Here is a 21,865-nt window from a genome sequence, read left to right on the forward strand (position 1 = left end):
AACCTGATATCCAAGCTAGTTATATATAACAGTAGCAAATAAGTCACTGTAAAATTTTCTTCTATAGTGTTCCAGTTAACTGCAAGTGTTATTAATTAATGCCCTAAGACACACTATTAAAGTAAGTAATAAGAAGCTCTACTGAACATAATCAACATCGAGGTAATGGGAGATGCACCCATGTATATAAAGGGCAGAGGGAGGGGCCCAAAGACCTGCCTCAGCAGTTTTGTGTAAAACCTGGGACAAATTCCCTAGGGAAAGTCTCCTCTTCAATTCTGCCAAAGCCCCAGACAGAAATCTGAAAGCATTCTTCTTCCTAAGGATTCTACTACATCTTTCAAATTTTAATTTATAACAAAAAAGTGCAAAGGACGCTATATTTTAAAGACTTAGAAATTCATACTTTAAAACGGACATAACACAATATGACATTCATAATTGTTGTTAGTTATAAAAATTATAATAATAAATAATAATGGAGATATCCCATCTCCTAGAACTGGAAGGGACCTTGAAAGGTCATCAAGTCCAGCCCCCTGCCTTCACTAGCAGGACCAAGTACTGATTTTGTCCCAGATTCCCAAGTGGCCCCCTCAAGGATTGAACTCACAACCCTGGGTTTAGCAGGCCAATGCTCAAACCACTGAGCTATCCCTCCCCCCTATTATTAAAATATTTTTGAAAGAAGAATCTATGGAACATTAAGATTACTAGCAAATGAACTAAGGAGAAGGAAATAGAGATATGTTTGTATTTTATTGTTTTTTTAGTTGTCTGTGCCTTAGATACATGAACAGCTGTGTCCTACACAGAAAAAAATCATATTAATAATGTGTGGATTTAAAACATTGCAAAACTCTGTACTCAACAGAAATCAGTAACATTGAAATCTTCTTTAAAAGTTAGTGCGCATAGATCAACACTGCATATCTCCAAAAATTGGAATGATTTGTATTTTATTGGGACTGCCAAAAGCCTCTGCTGAGTGAGTGGTCTGCACATACTTTTACATCCTTCAAAATCTGCAGATCACTAGAACTGAATATGCTCCATGTGAATGATGGCAAATTTCCAAACACGGCTGTAGTTTGAACAAAAGCAGAGTGATTTGGCCAAAACCACAATTTATGTTACTACCATAGGACGCAGTAATTTACAATGCAAGTTATGCATGTACACAGGTATGTAGCCAGCAGAAATCTATCTAAATACCATTTTTGGCAAGTCCCATCACCTGATTCTTGTCATAAAATCATAGAACTGGAAGGGAATTTGAGAGGTCTTCTAGTCCAGTCCTCTGCACTCAAGGCAGGACTAAGGATTATTCAGACCATCCCGGACAGGTGTTTGTCTAACCTGCTCTTAAAAATCTCCAGTGATGGAGATTCCACAACCTCCCTGGGAAATTTATTTCAGTGCTTAACCGCCCTAACAGTTAGGAAGTTTTTTTTATAATGTACAACCTAAACTTCCCTTGCTGCAATTTAAACACATTGCTTCTTGTCCTATCCTCAGAGGTTAAAGAGAACAATTTTTCTCCTTCCTCCCTGTAACAATCTTTTATGTAGTTGAAAACTGCTATGTCCCCTCTCAGTCTACTCTTCTCCAGACTAAACAAACCCAATTTTTTCAATCTTCCCTCATCAGTCATGTTTTCTAGACCTTTAATAATTTTTGTTGCTCTTCTCTGGACTTTATCCAATTTGTCCACATCTTTCCTAAAATGTGGCACCCAGAACTGGACAAAATACTCCAGCTGAGGCCTAATCAGCCCGGGATAGGGCAGAAGAATTACTTCTCGTGTCTTGCTTACAACAGTCCTGCTAATACATCCCAGAATGATGTTTGCTTTTTTGCACCAGTGTTACACTGTTAACTCACATAGTTAGCTTGTGATCCACAATTACCTCCAGATCCCTTTCTGCAGCACTCCTTCCTCGGCAGTCATTTCCCAGTTTGTATGTGTGCAGCCGATTGTTCCTTCCTAAGTGCGTACTTTGCATTTATCCTTATTGACTTTCACCCTATTTACATCAGACCATTTCTCCAGTTTGTCCAGATCATTTTGAATTTTAATCCTATCTTCCAAAGCACTTGCAACTCCTCCCAGCTTGGTGTTGTCCACAAACTTTATAAGTGTACTCTCTATGCCATTATCTAAATCATTGATGAAGATACTGAACAGAACCAGACCCAGTCCCTGCAGGATCCCACTCAATATGCCCTTCCCAGCTTGACTGTGAACCATTGATAACTACTCTCTGAGTACAGTTTTCTAACCAGTTATGCATCCACCTTATAGTAGTCAAGATAAAGTCAAGATATACTACATCTACTATCCCTCCTATCCACAAATCTTTTTACCCTGTCAAAGAAAGGTATTAGGTTGGTTTGACACAATTTGTTCTTGACAAATCCATGCTGACTGTTACTTATCACCTTATTTTCTACTATGTGTCTGCAGATTGCTTAATTATTTGCTCCATTATCCTTTGGATACTGAAGGTAAACTGATGGTCTGTAATTCCCCAGGTTGTCCTTATTCCTCTTTTTATAGTTTGTAGAGCCCTGCGCAGATACAAAATTTATATCCACGGATGTGGATATCCACAGATATAAAGCAGATATCCGCAGTGCTGCAGGGATCTACCAGGAACTGCAGCGGTGAAAGCAGCAGCATGTCAGGCCGCCACCCATTGGCAGGAGCCAGCACCCAGCCCAGGCAGCCCCTCCGGCATGGCTGTACTGCCCCCAGTCCTGCTCAGTGGGGTGGGCACCAGGCTCACCAACAGCTGCCCATGGTTGCCCTAGTGTGTGTACGTTGCTTGCACGCTCCCGGGCAGGAGTATGCTGGGCTCTGGCTCCTGCGAGTGGCAGCCCGACATGCTGCTGCTTTCACCGCTATGGTTCCTAGTAGAGCCCTGCAGCTCCGCGGATATCTGCTTTATATCCACAAATATAGATGTCACAGGACTCCGCGGATATCTGCTTTATATCCACAGATGGCCAGCATACTGTGGCTGGCAGGGATCCCACAAAAGCGGTCGAACAAAAACAAAAACAAAACTTAAAGTGACACCGATCACTATTGGCATATGGAATGTACGCACGTTACTGGACAACGTCACGGCAGACAGACCGGAGAGAATAACAGCACTTGTCGCTAGAGAGCTCGCATGCTACAACATTGACATTGCAGCCCTTAGTGAAACTCGCCTTGCTAATGAAGGACAGCTGTCCGAGTCAGGCGGTGGCTATACATTCTTCTGGAGGGGCCGCAGCAGTGATGAGCGTCGCGAACCTGGAGTAGGCTTCGCCATCAAGAATCATCTTGTTCGGAAACTTGCCAGTTCCCCCAAGGGTATGAATGACCGGCTCATGACAATGCAGCTTCCGCTTCAAAAAGGAAAACAAACTACTTTGATCAGCGCATATGCTCCTAAAATGACCAACCCAGAGGATGTGAAGGATAAATTCTACGAAGAACTAGATACTCTGCTATCATCAGTGCACCGCACAGACAAGCTGATTCTGCTTGACGATTTTAACGCAAGAGTTGGATGCGATGCCGCAGCCTGGGAAGGAGTCATTGGGAAAAATGGAGTGGGAAAGTGTAACAGCAATGGCCTGTTACTGCTGAAAAATTGTGCAGCACATGACCTTCTGACCAGCAATACGGTCTTCTGCCTTCCTACCCGCAACAGGACTTCGTGGATGTATCCCCGTTCCAAGCACTGGCATTTGATCGATTATGTCATCATCAGGAGAAGGGACAGACAAGATGTCAGGGTTACAAAAGCTATGTGTGGTGCTGACTGTTGGACGGATGATAGGCTCATAGTATCCAAAATGAAGCTCCGTATTATGCCGAAGAGATGACCACAAGGCTGTAAGGCTCTCAAAAGGATCAACGTGTCGAAGCTGAAGAACAGCCGCATCACTGAAAATCTAGTGGAAGACCTAGAGAATGAGCTTGCTGATCTTCGTATTGAGGATGACGCTGAGAAAGACTGGGAGCGATTCCGCAACACTGTCCATACAGCTGCATCGAAGGTATTGGGGCCCTCCCACATGCAGGCAGCAAGACTGGTTTGACGAAAATGATGCAGAAATCCAGACCTTACTTGCTGAGAAGCACCGCCTGCATCGTGCATATCAAAATGATCCATCCTCATCAGCAAAGACGACCGCCTTTATCAGTGCTCACAGAACAGTACAGAACCAACTGCGCAAAATGCGGGACTTGTGGCTGAGCACCAAAGCAGATGAAATACAGGCATATGCGGACAGGAACGACTATAAGCAGTTTTATGAAGCCCTCAACACACTCTATGGTCCACAGTCTTCTGGGAGCTTTCCCCTCCTGAACTCTGATGGTACTGTGCTCCTTACAGAGAAGACGTGGATTCTCCAGAGATGGGCTGAACACTTTGAAGCAATTCTCAATCGCCCCTCAGTCATCAGTGATGAGGCCATTGACAAGATGCCCCAGGTTGCAGTCAATGACTCCATGGATGCTTCACCAGAAGAGGACGAAGTGAAGAAAGCTATCAACCAGCTGTCAAGTGGCAAAGCCCCAGGGTTAGATGCCATACCAGCAGAGGTGTACAAAGTTGGTGGACCCATGCTGCTATGGAAACTCACTGAGCTGTTTCAGTCCTTCTGGAAGCAGGGAACTATTCCACAAGAATTTAGAGATGTGTCCATCTTGCACCTCTATAAGAGGAAGGGCAATCGCCAGGTATGTGACAATCACCGTGGAATCTCGCTGCTTTCTACAGCGGGGCAAGTTCTTGCATGGGTTCAGTTGAACCGACTGATCACTCACTTGGAGAAGGGCTTACTGCCAGAATCACAGTGTGGCTTCCGCAAGGTACGTGGGACTATTGACATGATCTTCGCTGTGCATCAGCTACAGGAGAAATGTCAAGAGCAGAATCGTGAACTCTACACAACTTTTGTGGACCTCACGAAAGCATTTGACTCTGTCAGTCGCCAGGGCCTGTGGAGGATCGTGTCAAAATTTGGCTGTCCAGACAGATTTATACGAATGGTACTTCAATTTCATCATGGTATGATGGCTCGTGTCCTGGATGACGGTGAAACATCTGAAGCCTTCCCAGCCACCAACGGCGTCAAGCAAGGGTGTGTTTTAGCACCCACTTTGTTCAGCATGATATTCTCTGCCACCCTGACTGATGCCTTTCAACACTGCACTGAAGGAGTAGGCCTGAAGTACAGAACTGACGGGAAACTATTCAATCTGAGGAAACTACGTGCCATCACCAAGGTGAAGGAAACTGTACTTCGAGACTTTCTCTTTGCCAATGATTGTGCTCTGAATGCTAGTACAGAGCCAGAAATGCAAGCCAGTATGGACAAGTTTTCAACTGCATGCAACAACTTTGGTCTCACCATTAACTGAGGTCATGCACCAGCCAGCTCCCCACGCTTCGTATTCAGAACCGTCCATCACTGTAAATAGACAGAGACTTCAGACAGTGGACCACTTCATGTACCTGGGCAGTACCCTTTCCCGAGCAGTGTCAGTCAATGATGAAGTAAACTGCAGAATTGCTAAAGCCCGCTCTGCATTTGGCCGATTGCGCTCCAACATTTGGGAACATTGAGGGATCAGCCTACCAACGAAGCTGACCGTCTACTGAGCAGTGGTGCTTCCAACTCTGCTGTATGCCTGCGAACCGTGGACTGTCTATCGGAGTCATGCACGAAGGCTCAATTACTTCCATATTTCCTGTCTGCGAAAGCTTTTAAAAATTAGATGGCAAGACAAAGTGCCCGATACTGATGTCCTTACTAGAGCCAGTCTTCCATCAGTTCACACATTGCTGATGAGAGCCCAGATCAGGTGGGCCGGACATGTCGTGAGAATGTCAGATGAACACATTCCTAAACAGCTCTTCTACGGAGAACTCACTCAGGGAAAGTGCTCCCATAGAGGACAAAAGAAGCGGTTCAAGGACACGCTGAAGACCTCTTTGAAGTCCTTCGAGATCAACACCGCCACATGGGAAACCTTCGCACTGAACTGTCCAGCATGGCGCAGCCTCATTCACACAGGCAGTAATACCTCTGAGGCGAGGCGTATTGCTGAGGATGAAAAAAAGCCTGAGCTGCGCAAGTACAGAGCTGCTCGTACATCATCGACAGTGCCATTACATGTCTGCCCGACGTGTGACAGGACGTTCCACGCCCGAATCGGACTGATCAGTCACCTTCGGACGCACAGAGCCCGGTCATCGAAAGAATGAGTTGTTGAGGTCTTCATCGATAACGATGAACGAACATCATCAGTGTGGTAGTTACGAGAAACTAGGTAGTGCCTCTAGAAAGTCTGCATCTGTGAGCTTTATTCTCTTTTCTTTCTTTGTTTCATTTTCCCTTTTATTTATTTAGAACATCTATCAAATTAAATAAACTATGTTAATATAATATTGCGGGTGCAATATGAACTTGGTCATGTTGCACATCATGGACTATGTCCATTTCCTGTTTTCCTTACAAAGGGCCAAATCCTGGGTTATATCTGAGGAGGAACTGTTTGCATTGCAGTCACCCAATCTTGGGGCCAAGTGCAAAGTGTTGCTGGTTAGAGCAACCTGAAGAAAATCTGAACATTTCCATGTACAATATGTCTAGGAAATATATAACCAGGAATCTCCACTAGGTCTCTAGAAATGAAAACATAACATATTTCAGGAAACAACCACCTACTGTAAATGTAATCTCATATATAGCTTCATAGAGTTTAAGGCCAGAATAGACCAGCAGATCATCTAGTCTGACTTCCTGTATATAACAGGCCATTAAATTTATAGTTTCCTGACTTATGGTTGACTAAAGCATAGCTTGTGTTGAGAAACGGGTATCTCTGTAATAGTTGAAAATTGACCACTGTTTAGCAGAACTGCAGCTCTGAGACTCCCTCCCAAACCCAGAGCTGAGTCCACAGATAGAAATAAAACAATAATCTAGTATATAGCTTGCTGCCCAGATTGCACCCACAATATTTTGAGATCATGCTTTTCAAAAGGGCAGATTCAAGAATGACGGTCCTGACTCTTTTGCAGGGCTGGCTCCAGGGTATTGGCCACCCCAAGCAGCAAAAAAAAAAAAAAAAAAAGCCGCGATCACAATCTGCAGCAGAAGGTCCTTCACTCCAAGCCGGAGTGAGGGACCGTCTGCTGAATTGCCGCCAAATAGCTGGATGTGCCGCCCCTCTCCGGAGTGGCTGCCCCAAGCACCTGCTTGACAAGCTGGAGCCGGCCCTGCTCTTTTGTCATTTAGGCTGATGTAAATCTGTTGACTTCAATAGTTTTACACCAGTTATACATCAGCGTAAGAGGGGAGAATCAGAGCTGACATATATAAATGATATTCATATTCATTCCTGAAACTCACATGGCCTTCTAACCATTCTTGAAGTGTTTACAAGTGTTTCCTTTCATATCAATAGCCTATTCAGAAAGCTATACATTAGCTATCTTCTTTGCCTTTTTCTTGGTAGACAGGTGATCATTTAAGCAACGTCTTTGATACAGAAGAAGATTTGTACAATAGCTATTTGTTGTCCTTGAAACTGCAGATTCTTTTTATGCCGTTGTTCAAATCTCCCTAGTAGCTTTTAAATTACCTTCTAACCCAATAAGATGTTTACATAAACCAGGAACTAAAAATATTTAATGTGTTTTGTGCACTGTGGCTGTTTAGTCTCTGACTCTATACATAAACACCTATGACACACTACTGTAAAAGGCTATTTTATTTAGCAAATCTAATTCAATTGTTTTCAAAATCTTTTCTGCAGCAGCATCTCATATATTTAATCTATCTAGTCATTTCTAAGGGGCCTGTTACTGGGGTACCTAGATACCATCTAGGAGGATTAATTAACAGAACACTTAGAATATGTAAAGCACTGTACACACATGGTTAGTATTATTCATACTCTCAATAAATATTTAATTTGAATTTTGATTTTCAGGCAATAGGTTAATAATTACAGCTACAAATTATTATAAATAACTCAACAATTATTTTTGGCCCAAATTACCACCATCCTGTGCCATATAATTGGCTACCAAATCTTTCCCTCAGGTCCTGTCTACATCACCTGCTGGATTGACGGGTGGCAATCGATCTAGTAGGGGTCGATTTATCATGTCTAGTCTAGACACGATAAATCGACCACTGAGCACCCTCCTGTTGACTCCTGTACTCCACCAGAGCGAGAGGCACAGGCGGAGTCGACAGGAGAGCGTCAGCTGTCGACTCACCACAGTGAAGATACCACGGTAAATAGATCTAAGTACATCGATTTCTACTACGTTATTCACGAAGTTGCGTAACTTAGATCGATCCCCCCTCCCCCAGTGTAGACCAGACCTAATTCTGGTTCAAAAGTCCCCTCTAATTATTGAAAACTTTCTAGGGATTTGCTTCAGTCTACTATTTTGATCACATTTCCCTCCTGTTTCCCTACCCATTAGTTCCACTCCAATTTTGGTTTCATATATTACTTGGCCTGTACTCACCAGTTAGAGCTGTCTCATTTCGTACTGCCCCACATATCTGGAAATCTCCAGATGATTGTAATCCAAACCACTCAGATATTTCTCTTTCAATCTTGCCTTAAAACCTCCTTTCCCCTCTCCCTAGCCTCTTGAGCTAACACTACAATTCTAAACATTTTTGATTGCATATCAAACAGTAATGATGTCACAAAATACAATATTGGCTTAGCCTTTTAACAGATTCATAGATTTTGACACCAGAAGGGACTATTATGATCCTTTAGTCCAGGGGTCAGCAACCTTTCAGAAGTGGTGTGCCGAATCTTCATTTATTCACTCTAATTTAAGGTTTCGCGTGCCAGTAATACATTTTAATGTTTTTAGGTCTCTTTCTATAAGTCTATAATATATAACTAAACTATTGTTGTATGTAAAGTAAATAAGGTTTTAAAAATGTTTAAGAAGCTTCATTAAAAATTAAAATGCAGAGCCCTCCAGACCTGTGGCCAGGACCCAGGCAGTGTGAGTGCCACTGAAAATCAGCTCATGTGCGGCCTTCGGCACGTGTGCCATAGGTTGCCTACCCCTGCTCTAGTCTGAGCTCCTGCATAACACAGGTCTAAGAACCTCACCCAATAATTTTTGCATCAAACCCATAATTTCTATTTGAGCTATATGATAACATCTATTGAACTGTCTACAAATAAACTAGAAAGACAAAGTGGTTGAGGTAATATTTTTTATTGGCCCAGCTTCTGGTTGGTGAGAGACATAAGAAGTTGGTCCAATAGAAGATATTACCTCAACCACTTCACCTCTCTAATATTCTGGGACTCACACAGCTACAACACTGTATAGAAATAAACTACCTTCTGAAGTATTTAAGTAACTGTTATCGTTCTCTACACTTAATGAGAAATTAAGGTGAATGTAATGGCAACAGAAGCACAGATGCTGTGGATAAAAGCTATGGTTAATACCACACTATACTTTTCATTCCATGCTTAAATACAGATTATCTGTAAACTAAAACGCATCCAAACATCTGATGTAATGGTACCATGTCGTTAGCTTCTCTGATTAGTGAAGAAAAATAAATAGTATAAAATTAGTGTTTTAATTAATGTTTTCATTAGTGATACTGTTTCTTTAATGTTAACCTCTAAGGATACTGGGAAAGCACAAGTCTTTTGAAGACTGTTTCATTTAAATATAAAATGTACATAGCCTTCTTTTTTATCTTCTTCAGAGAATTTAGTGCTTTTGAAAAATGCCAAATTTGACAAGCATGGAAAGTGAAATCTTCTGTTTATACACAGAACAAGTACACAGATGCAGTGGACTATATGGATACTTATCAATGTCTGGTTTCAGAGTAGCAGCCGTGTTAGTCTGTATCCGCAAAAAGAAGAACAGGAGTACTTGTGGCACCTTAGAGACTAACAACTTTATTAGAGCATAAGCTTTCGTGGACTACAGCCCACTTCTTCGGATGCATCCGAAGAAGTGGGCTGTAGTCCACGAAAGCTTATGCTCTAATAAAGTTGTTAGTCTCTAAGGTGCCACAAGTACTCCTGTTCTTCTTTTTATCAACGTCTCTCATTCCAGACCTGAAGAAGCTACATCTCAGGGCAAAGGGACTGTCCTCCCTGCTGTGACTGCCAAACAGCAAAGGTGCCAATTTGCCCTCGACAGTAGTTTAGTAGTGATTAAGGGTAACATTTTCAAAAGCATCTGAAGTGAATTTGGGGTCTAAATCTCATTTAAAAAGTGATTTAGGCATTCAGGAATCTAAATCCCATTGACCTTTAATAAGAGTTATGCCCCAGTGCCGAAGTCACTTTTGAAAGTGTTTTTGTGATGTGGGCTCTACGCCATGAATTACCAACTTATTTTTACACAGACCATCAAACATCTATCATACGTCACAATGCTTTCACTTCCAACCTGAGCTTTACTTGAAAAGTCAAGGTATAAAGGAAAGGCTTTGCATTCCAATATCAATCCGCCCAGCAAACTGCTTTGCCAGAGGTTAGACCTGTTCAAGACTCAAGGACTCACCTTAACAGGTAAATGTATTCGTCATTTCTAAATTACAAGGCGTTTCAAACGTTGCTGACTAAACTAGTACTGCTTTGTGGACTCTGGAGGTTTGGGAAGGCTGCTTTCCCACTGCTTTTGCCACTCATCTTACATATGAAGCCAATACTTTGCCAACTTTTATAAAAGCCGAATTCGCTGATCCTAATTTAGGCCATTATAAGTCAATGTCCTGAGGTCATTTTCAATTTCACTTTCAGTGGTTTTTGCAGGTATATTTTGTTAACATTTATGCATGTGCACGTTATTGTAGGAAGATCTGGTAGCACCACCTATTAAGGTTGTTTAACACTTCATCATCATAAAACCTCCTTTTCAGTCGATTATAATTTTGTCAAATGTTATCAATTTTGGGCTGAAATCCATATTGCATGTCTTCCTCAGCAAAAATTCGGCCAGAATGGTTTAGCCAGTTCATTATCCAGTCATTCTCTGCTTACATATGGTTCTCACACATTTAACTCATAAAAATACACAAAAGCCTGGTAGCTTTTCTACCAAACTACAGGAATTTTATAGTGTGGGTTTCAACTTTGTTTGAAGTGTTGCTAATCTAAGAATCCTGAAAATCTAAAAAATTATTGTTCTAGAGCAGTCTACACAAAAAGAAATGGAACCCACAACGCAATCATCCAGATGGACTATCCTCTCTCTTTTGGAAAAACAACTATTTCTCAGAAACAGGGGATAAAACATCTCAGAAAAGTTGCAATTCTAGATAAACTCCAGGTTATGCTTAAGTGCTTTCCTGAAATTGAGTCAATATTTGTATAATGGTAGCGTTTGTGTTATGGGGAGGCAATGTGGCCTAGTGGACAGAGCATTGGCCTGGGACTGGGTTCTATTCCTGGCTCTGCCATTGGATTATTGGGGTGACCGTGGGCAAGTCATTTCCTCTCTATGCTTCAGTTTCCTCATATGTAAAATGATAATGATACTGACCTTTATAAAGTGCTTTGAGAAGCACTATTTATGAGCTAGGTATTATTATTAATGATTATTATTATTAGTGCCCAACATCCCAATTAGAACTGTAACCCCATTGAGCGAGGCTTGACGTGATTTCCATTATATACAGTGCTTAGAGTATGGTTAAATGGCTCTCAGCACCCCACTATAACAATTTTTCCAGCACCCCAGCATGTATGCAATGAAGATATGAATTGACCTAACGTTTGTCTTGGTCTGTACACACCCTTAAACAATACCCCATTCAATTTAACTCTGAATCCTGCTGCCACTGCAAGTAAGGGTGGGGCCACAGCACAGGCAGAGCCATAGAGGCACCAGATTGCCTTAATTCAGCCCTGCATGGCTGATTATACTGTGGAAAGGAAAGTACATAACAATACAACACAGGACAGTGCTCTGCAGAATAGAAGCAGCAAATTGTGATTTAGAGACGTATCATGTTATCAGTTTTAAGCAGAACACCACACTGAAGTAAATGAGGAGTTCTGCTTACAGCCAATGATATTACAACAGCCTTGAGAATGGTGTTGCTTAGGTAGAAGAGGGCCTCGGGTACAGAGTTTAAATTAGGACCCAGATGTCAACTTCCACAGTCTGGAGATGCTTGCATCTGGAGTTTTGATTCAACTTATTATAGAGATTGGTGTCAGTGATGAAGTTTGCATCAGAATCCAGTGCAAACTTCACCAAAGTTCAGGGTGTTCAAATACATATCTAAACTGACCAAAGTACAGCATAGATCTCAGTTATAAAAGATGTGAGCAGTAATTTATTTAGAAAAAGCATAATGGAAAAAATTAAAATACTAATGAAAATCATGCAAAAAGAAGAACAGGAGTACTTGTGGCACCTTAGAGACTAACAAATTTATTAGAGCATAAGCTTTCGTGGACTACAGCCCACTTCTTTGGATGCATATAGAATGGAACATATATTGAGGAGATATATATACACACATACAGAGAGCATAAACAGGTGGGAGTTGTCATGTTTTTCCTCTCTCCTGTCCACCCCAACTAAACACGGAGATCTACTATCTCATATGCATAGAGTACTAATCAGTATGTTATATAGGTACTGGAGTAAGAGAGGCATAAAATTCAAAAGTGTTTTAGTAACTAATGTTAACAAAATGGACAGTTAAAAAGCTAAGGATAATGATGATGATGTCAGAAGATATGTAGTAGCAATTTACCATAAAATATAGTAACGAAAGGTTTTTTTGAAATTTTGACAATGAAAAGTGTTGCAACACTTCCAACTCAAATTTCTAATGATAAATAACAGTTTGGGGGTTCACAGAAGTTATTCTGCAGAGATGATTAGGTGTCATTATTTGCTATTAGATAAGTCATCTTCATTTTTCCCAAATCATGGTGTTATATATTTTTCCTGTGTAGGTGACGTGCTCATTAATTTGAGTACAAAAGCAACACAAAGGGAAGGAGAAATTACACACTGTCATAATCCTAAACAAAATAGTATCTAAACAATTCGAACCAAATAATGTAATTTATATACAATTCTTCTGTGTATTTTAGTTAATTATAATTTGGAGTGTAAATCTATAACAGTATACATATATAGATTGGGTAGCAATTAAATTGAAATCAAACCAATTTCTTATTAGCAAATCCAAAATATAAATTCTCTGCTATTTTCTAGTGATATACTGTACCTACAGCCAAAACAAGCTAAGAGTACTACTGGAAATAAATAAGAGGAATAATCATTGTACCAGATGCTGGATTTCTGATATTTTTACAAGCAAGAGAGATTATAAAAATTACATTGAGACAGATAATTCATTCTGCATTCTTAATTATAGTAGATTTATCCTTAACAAAGATGTTCAGACCTAATCTGATGCCTGCCTCTCCCTTGCTCAAAAAGACTTAATATTTGTTCAAATTTTTGGCTAATTACTATAATTTATGGACCAAATATTACTCTGATTTAGACTAGTGTAAATCTGGAGTAACTCCACTGAAGTCATTGATTTACACCAATGTAAATGAAAGCCTCTATCTAAAATACTTCAGCTTTCATTATGAAACAAAGCTTTGTTTGTGAAGACTGCCATCAGAATGTACATCAGTATTTTATTGCATCTGAATACATTCAGACAGACTAAAACAGCAGCATCAGGAGAAATGTGGCCTTCCTGTCATTTATCTTAATGAAATCCTATTTGTGATTACTTAAATGCTAATAGTGGTAATTGCTTCAGTGCTAAATGACATACTGAATAATGTCCAGAAAATATGCTGTTCTAGTATTGCCTCTGAATAGAGCTGGTATCATACAGACCTCATTCAGAGAAAACACACCAGAACGTTTGCGTGTTTCAGAAGGAATTAAATAACTTTAACAGCTAGGTCAGCTGTGTCTAGTTTTGATAGCTTTTACAGTTCTGATAGGCAGTATTATCTTCTGAATCTTGAAGCGTTTATTAGTCTATTTATATTTATTTACTGCTACATACATAAAAGCACTGAATGTTATTTTTCAATTGTCTCCTTCGATTTTCTACATGGGGAATTTCAGACATTGGCGCCCAGTCACCAATATCTCTGCACCAGCGCAAACCCCTAGTATAAACAGGGAAAATTACTATAGGAGCCAATTAGCACTGGTGCAACTGCCCCAACTTGAAACCAGGGTAAGCGGTACTGGTGCATATGATGGTTTAAAGGGGAAATTTACCTAAGGGTTTCACTGTTGAAGTTACATAGTTATAGTTGAATGTTATATAGTGATGTTCTGTTAAACCATATAATTAAAATTTATTAATGTTAAAGAAAAATGATGTATGAAGATCTTCAAGTTTTTTTTAATTGTTAAACTAATAAAGTTTATGCTACTTAAACTGGCATTGATTCCTTCATCAAAATATATGTATCTTAGAAAGTATGAACTTTTTAAGAAGGTTAAAGATGCTAATTACACATGATTTATGTGCCATTATTCTAAGCTCATTGTTAACCCATACTGGCAAAAATACAAAAATCATGCCCGTATGTTGCAAGGCATACAAAGATGATACCTAATAAAGTACACCTCTACCCCGATATATCGCGACCCAATATAACACGAATTCGGATAACACGGTAAAGCAGTGCTCCAGGGGGGCGGGGCTGCGCACTCCAGCAGATTAAAGCAAGTTTGATATGACACAGTTTCATCTATAACGCGGTAAGATTTTTTGGCTCCCGAGTACAGCGTTATATCGGGGTAGAGGTGTACATTTTTTTATGTATGAATCAAAGCCTTTGCCTAAATTTAAAACGTATACTGGCATAGCTATGTTAATGGGGGGGGAGGTAGGGGAAATACCACACACTTGACCGACAAAGCTATGCCAACAAAACCTCCAGTGTAGACACAGCTATGTTGATGGACAAGTGATTTTGTTGGCCTACCTAACGTTATTTGGGGAGATGGTGTTCCCACACAGGCAGAAATTCTGTTGGAAGAGGATGCAACCTTGACTCAGAATCTACTCTCTCAACAGAATTTGGACCAGAGATCTGTGTATTACACTCCTCTCATCATCAGTACAGCCAAAATTGGAAGGGAATCTATACCCTGGAAGCCCTTTTGATTTCACTACTACATTGTATTCAACAGCTGGTGAAAATAATATTTGACTCCATCCAAACATAGGGGGCCAACATATTCATTACTCAGGAGTTTTCCTGAGCAAGGAATGAGTAAAAGTTGGGTAATGAGCTCTAGATCCGGACCAAGTTTATTTGTTTACTGTTTTACATGCTCTACAGATTACAGCATGCCTCTGTACTTATACTACAGGAAACTGTTAATTATAATTTACTTTCCAGTTAAGCAGATGTGGTAACATATTTCTTTTCCATTAAAATACATTTGAATCAAAATGGTGAGGTACATAAACAAACAAAGAGGGTCATTAATATTCCTGTTGGCAGTGGAAGCAATGACTACAGCCAGTGGAGCTTTTAGCTTATTCAGGGCACTAGGCCTTTTATACATTCTTCTAAAAACATGCTTTGCATCTTGGAAGACTAGATTATACAAACAGAATGAATTATAGATAAAAACAAACAGAAAATCACAAAGGGCATGTTGTAAAAATAAATAAAATTAAAGTTTCAGCTTTGCAAAAAGAAGGACAGAAGATCAGCCTTGTGGGAAATTGACATTATGACTGAGTCATGTTGAGCATATAATTTTGGCAGTTGCTTGCTATATCACTACAAAAATCACCAAGCCATTTCATGGAATGTCTCACCTTGGATGAGGAAAATAGTGGCAAAAACATCCCACTCAACTCAGCATGCACCTCCCACAATCAAGTTAATTAAAACTGCACTGTTCATATTGGTTGTGAATCAAAGTTTCCAGTCTTAAATTGTAGGGCTAAAGAGCAAGAACATTTCTGTTTGAAAAACCAGTAGGGAGAAATAAATAAAATGACATTTTTATTCTCAATGGTGTAAAAAACTGTTCATAAATTAATTATATTTGGAAATCAGAAATATAACCGATGCCTTGGCTGATTATCCGCAGTCTAGAATGATTTTTAAAGTAGTTTGGTTGCATGTAGAGAATCATAAATGTTGGGGTTGTTTTTTTTCCCCAGTATGTTCCAAAGAATTGAACGACTTTTCTGTAGAAATTAAAGAATAGTTACAATTGTGAGCCCAAATTTGATCTGTAGCAAAGATTTATGAAGGATATTGTTAATTCTAATTCTAGTTCTTTCTGCCTATAATACTTTGGTATCTGACTCTTTCAGAAACTGACCTCTCTATGGCTTCTCTAGGTCCAATAGCGCCACCTGCTGCTGGTAGTTAGCCATAAACTACAGTGTGCTAGAAGCTGTTCCCATTGCAAGTTATTCCTTTAATAAATATGCTCCTATTATTACTATTCATTGGTCTGTTTTCAGTATGCTCTTTGCTATAACATGTATACTAAAACTGAATTCCCTGGATCCTTGACTCATGCTGATTTGAATGGGGATCGATGGCACAACGCATTTCAGGAATGATCTCTAAATAACCTATTATTTTTAACAGTATTACTTCATTGGCCAGAAAATGGGGGTTGGATATCTGCTTATTTTGTAGGACCAACCAAAAAAAGGTTTCAATTTGAGAACCACATAAGACAATATTTCAGCCTCTTGAAACTAGTGTGATGAAGTACAGTGAGCAAAGAAATGGCCAGTGATGGAGTGAATTCATAAATCTCCTTTTGACTCAATATATGTAACTGCCTCCACCACTTCCAAAAATGAAGTCTACGCACCCTTTGACTGAATAGGCAAATATGTTGGGGACATAATCTGAGCCCTTCTGTCTATTCCTGCGCATCTAAGGGCCACAAACTCCTTTTGGGGGGCAGGGGGTCAAGGGAGAATGGGGGCATCCACAAGTTACCAGCTTCTTTTTCCAAGAAACAATTATTAGACCCTTAATCAAGAAAAAAATCTCTTCAGCTATCACCTAGGCTCAAACTTTCATTTTTGGAGGAAGCTTGTTGGGACAGCTGTGGCCCTAGTTAGCGTTAGAGCATATCATAAACTGTACCAGTTGTGATCACTGATGATTACTATTCCTGATTCTTTTAGATATATTACCTGGCTTAGTTATCACTGATCATTGTAGCCTGCAGAATATAAATATTGTATCCAGCGGTAATGCAAGGAACCTACAGGCCCAAACCCCGTAAGACTCAGCTTGAGCACTTAGCATGAGGCTTTAGACCTACAAACCTTAGCATAAGTAAGTTAACCAGTAAAAACACTGAGCTATAGGGGAACCTAAGATAAGATTTTTGCTTGGTTTACAGTTGCAATTTTGCTAGTAGTGCATGAAATAACTAACAGGCATTTTAAGTATTTTGGGATAAGAACATCTGCAAACATATAATTGCAGGATTGTTATGGCAACAAATTTACATATATGACAATGGACTTGGGATAATTAATATGCTAACCTATAGGCTACAGACACCCCAATATTATCAGAGTGAGGAATTAAGTTGTGGATAGAGGAAGTAGAATATTTGCATGCATATTCACGGCAGCCACTGGACCCTATAATAGGTCCAACCACCACAGAAGCTAGAGAGCTCTCAGGACCTTGACCATCAGACTAGCTTAGCATGCCAGAGATCAGATAGGACCCTGCCTTCCCACCTCTAGGTCTCCATGAGAATTGTAAGAGTACGCATATGGTCTGATGTGGGATGTCAGCCTCTTGTTGCACTATAGTTACATTCTCATTTGGTTTGGAACATTTGTATGTTTACTGATTGTATTAATAAAATTATTAAAATCTTAGCCCTGCTCCAAGCGTGTGAGTCACTGTTTTGCATGTCAGGGTCCCCAACAAGAAACTGAATTTGAAATTGAACTTAATCTTTCTGTTGTGCTTGACTCTGGGGCGGCACCTGGCAAAGAACCTCAAGAAGTTGAATTGTTTTGTCAATTGGGAGTTTAACTGGAAACTCTAAAGGAAAATCGATATAATCAATATCCACTCAACAAATCAGGCAACACCATGAGGTGTGTTTTCTCCCCTACAGAGCCTAGCACTAATAGATGGAGACCCTCAAGCGACTCCATTCCTTTCTCCTTAAGAGAACCAGGAGGGTAGTCCTAGACAGTTATTAATTTCCCTCAAGGGCTCTCCCATGCAGAGACAGAGAGTTCCATTCTGTCCCCTCTCCTGTTCAATGATCATTTGAGCTTTTAGGAGGTTAGAAATACCAGCTGTGCTGTCTATAGTATGCAGATGACATCCAACTTAATATTTTTCTCTCTTCTAGCACAGTTAACGCAGCTGAATGACTTGTTTCATGTCTAACAGAGACTGGGGTGTTGATGAGGATTAGTTGATTGAGGTTCAACCCAGAAAAGTCAAAGGTGATGCTTATAAGGTGCAGGATGCAATCTGAAGAAATAGCAAAGATATCAGCACCCCAGTTGAGAGAGTAAGCCTGCCATTTCTTATGCAGGCTTACAAACTAGAGATCTAGTTGGAGTTCAGAAGCTGATGGATGTTACACGTTTCAGCACTTAACCAAAAAGCAACTTATCATGTGTGCTTGGCAAAAAGGTTGTAACATTTTCTTTCAGATACAAATCTCATCAAGGTCATCCAAGCTTTTGTCATATCAAGACTGGATTGCATTACTGTAATACACTCTAAATGGGATGACATATCTTAAGATCATTCTAAAATTTCAGAATTCATCTGCCTGTCTATTTGGCCATGTTTATCATAGGCAGACCGTTACATCTGTTCTGTGTGATTGGCACTGATATCAAATGATTTCTGACTGAGGTTTAATGCATTCATTTTTAGAGCTGCTGCAAAAAAGTTTTGAAATTTGAAATGTTCTGACAAAAAATTATCCTTTTTTCATTATTTTCGTGAAAAATACATCGTTTCTCTACCAGCTACAGAGCTCGTCAAAAAAACTGAGTTTTGGAATTTTTCAATGAAAAAGGCCATTGTTTGCAAAAATAATTCCCATGTTCTGAGTTTTAACCTATAAAACTTTAAATGGTGATGCCTTGCTCTCCCTATAGCCTGATTCTTTATGTGGTTCTATGCCAGTACAACAATAAAGGCTAGTAATGATTACATGAATGGGACCTACTGATTGGGCATTCTCAGTGAGGATTCGTCACCCCTGGAAAGTACTTCTCCTTTGGTCTGTCAAAGCCTGGATCAAGACTTATATTGGGCATTTGTTTTCCAAAGATTTGAAGGTGGAGTGGTGGATATTGAATGGGGTTTTGAAGTTGAGGGTTGACAGACCCTATTTGATAGCACTGAACCAATTTTGTTTCTTTTTTATTTTTTGTAAAATGGTACAGGTCAAAGATCTATATAAATAGGTTCATTACAAATTATAATGCACATATCTTCATGAATGAAACACAGAATACACCAGTAGGTCATCACTTCTTCCAAAATAGTCAGATACAACAGTCAATGTAGATCTTTAGGTCTATGAATATAACATTACATATTAACAGATGGAGAAAAGAGAGAGAGGTTGGGAAAATAAACAGAGAGAAAGAGGAAAGGGAGAAGTATACTGCCTTCCTCCTTTTTTAGTGAACATTCTAGTTCATATGCTTTATCTTCCACATGATTTTTAGTTGAACTACTCTTATAAAGTTTCAATTTTGTACCTGTGCTTTAGGAGTGTTAATAAATGCATTTAAAAATCCAAACAAATAAAATTATCCATACTAAATTAAATAATTCTTCTTACTAAATAAAGAATGGGCACATATTCACATTATGATGTCCCATACTAAGTTTTTAATGTATTATTATGTAAGAAGCTTATGTGATTTAGAAAGCTGTGATTCTGAAAGAAAATTTTAAAATCTAGAAGGAAACAAATTAAAAAATTAAACTAGTTTATGAAATAGGACACATGTACTTGAATGAACAACATTGATAGACAACCACTACAGTAAGGCCCTAAACTGGAAAGTAGCATTTATTTCTAAAATGGTCTTGTAGTAATTTTGTGTATAATATCTCAAGTATTTTAAAAACATTATTTTTCAGGTCTGAAGAAGCTGTTCCATTCTTCCAGATGTTAATACTGTCATGGATATATATGTATTTTAGCAGTTCAATTATTATCATTGCAGTTTAAACTATAATTTTCTGTCAACGTAATGTGCTTTTGTTTAGAGTTTAAATTAGTAAATGGTAGCAGCTGAGTTATTATTTAATTCCCCAAACGTGCCAACTTTTCTGTGCACAGAAGGCTAACAGATGTTAATATTTGCTCAACAGCCACCACTACTTTTATCTCCCAAGTGAATATTAAATATTCACAGTTAATCTAGGTTTTTACTGTGCTCTAAAATGTTTGTTGTTAAAAAACGAATATATACACAAGACATTTTCCATATAGACTAATGGAGAATATGTGGCCTAATTCAAAGAAACACAGACAAGAAAGGTAAAAATGACACCCAGACAGCAGAATTTAGCAGAAGGTTTTATAATTCTTTCCTTTGCATGTTGTTTTATCTAGAGGAACTATCAGACCATAAAGTGATCAATGAAATTCCTATGATCTCTACTATAGTCCTTCAATATAGTATTGTTAAAGGGAAAGAGAAGTGAAGTCAACAGTAATCAGATACAGTAAGGAAAAACAATATAACATAAAAACATCAGAATGGCCATAGTGAGTCAGACCAATGGTCTATCTAGCTCAGTATCCTGTGTCTTCCGACAGTGGCCAATGCCAGATGCTTCAGGGGAATGAACAGAACAGGGCAATTAACTAGTGATCCATCCCCAGTCATTCAGTCCCAGTATGTTGCAGTCAGAGGCTTAGGGACACCCAGAGCATCGAACTGCATCCCTGACAATCTTGGCTAACAACCAGTGATGGACCTATCCTTCATGAACTTATCTAATTCTTTTTTGAGTCCAGTTATAGTTTTGGTCTTCACAACATCCCTTGGCAACGAGTTCCACAGGTTGACTGTGCATTGTGTGAAGAAATACTATTATGGTTTTTTTAAACATGCTGTCTATTTGTTTGTTTGGGTGATCCCAGGTTCTTGTGTTATGTGATGGAGTAAATAACAATTCCTTATTCACTTTCTCCACAGCAGTAATGATTTTATAGACCTCTATCATATCCCTCTTCAGTGTCTCTTTTCCAAGCTGAACAGTCCCAGTCTTTTTAATTTCCCCTCATCTGAAAGCTGTTCCATAACCCAAATCATTTTTGTTACCCTTCACTGTATGTTTTCCAATTCTAGTGTATCTTTTTGATTTTCAGCATTACTCAAACAGCTCTGCCTTGTTTCTACCCAAGCTGATTTATATGACTCGGTGGCACCATTTTTAAATGTCTGAATAAGGCATTACATAGACTAACATACATGGTGAGAACGGTGTAAGATTACATAAAACCTTAAAAACAACAGAGCTGCGTGGGCTGCACAAACCGGATTGTACAGGTCTGCAGGTTCACGTGAAGATTTGGGTTCACCACTTATTGCAACTCAGCTCTCTTCAGTGCAGCCTCTGCTTTCCCTCCCCTTTCTACTCTCAAGCCAGGCTATAGTCCTCAGGGGAAGCTGTGTACCCATTCTACTGATCTTTTACCTAAATATTTAAGAAATTGCCAATATAACACTATGGAGATCATTCATGTGAACATATATCAATTAATGCTTTTGTTTCAAAAGGGTTTTTTTTTATATTTTGAGA

The 21,865-nt window shown here is 39.4% G+C and overlaps 1 protein-coding gene across 1 annotated transcript in view; it reads right to left on the minus strand.

The window, feature by feature from the left end:
* DNER (delta/notch like EGF repeat containing) overlaps positions 1-21,865 on the minus strand; it is a 280,060-nt gene that overhangs the window by 83,237 nt on the left and 174,958 nt on the right. The window lies entirely within an intron of this gene.

The sequence above is a fragment of the Trachemys scripta genome, chromosome 9 (genome assembly GCF_013100865.1).
Source record: "Trachemys scripta elegans isolate TJP31775 chromosome 9, CAS_Tse_1.0, whole genome shotgun sequence".
Classification (NCBI taxonomy): Eukaryota; Metazoa; Chordata; order Testudines; family Emydidae; genus Trachemys; species Trachemys scripta.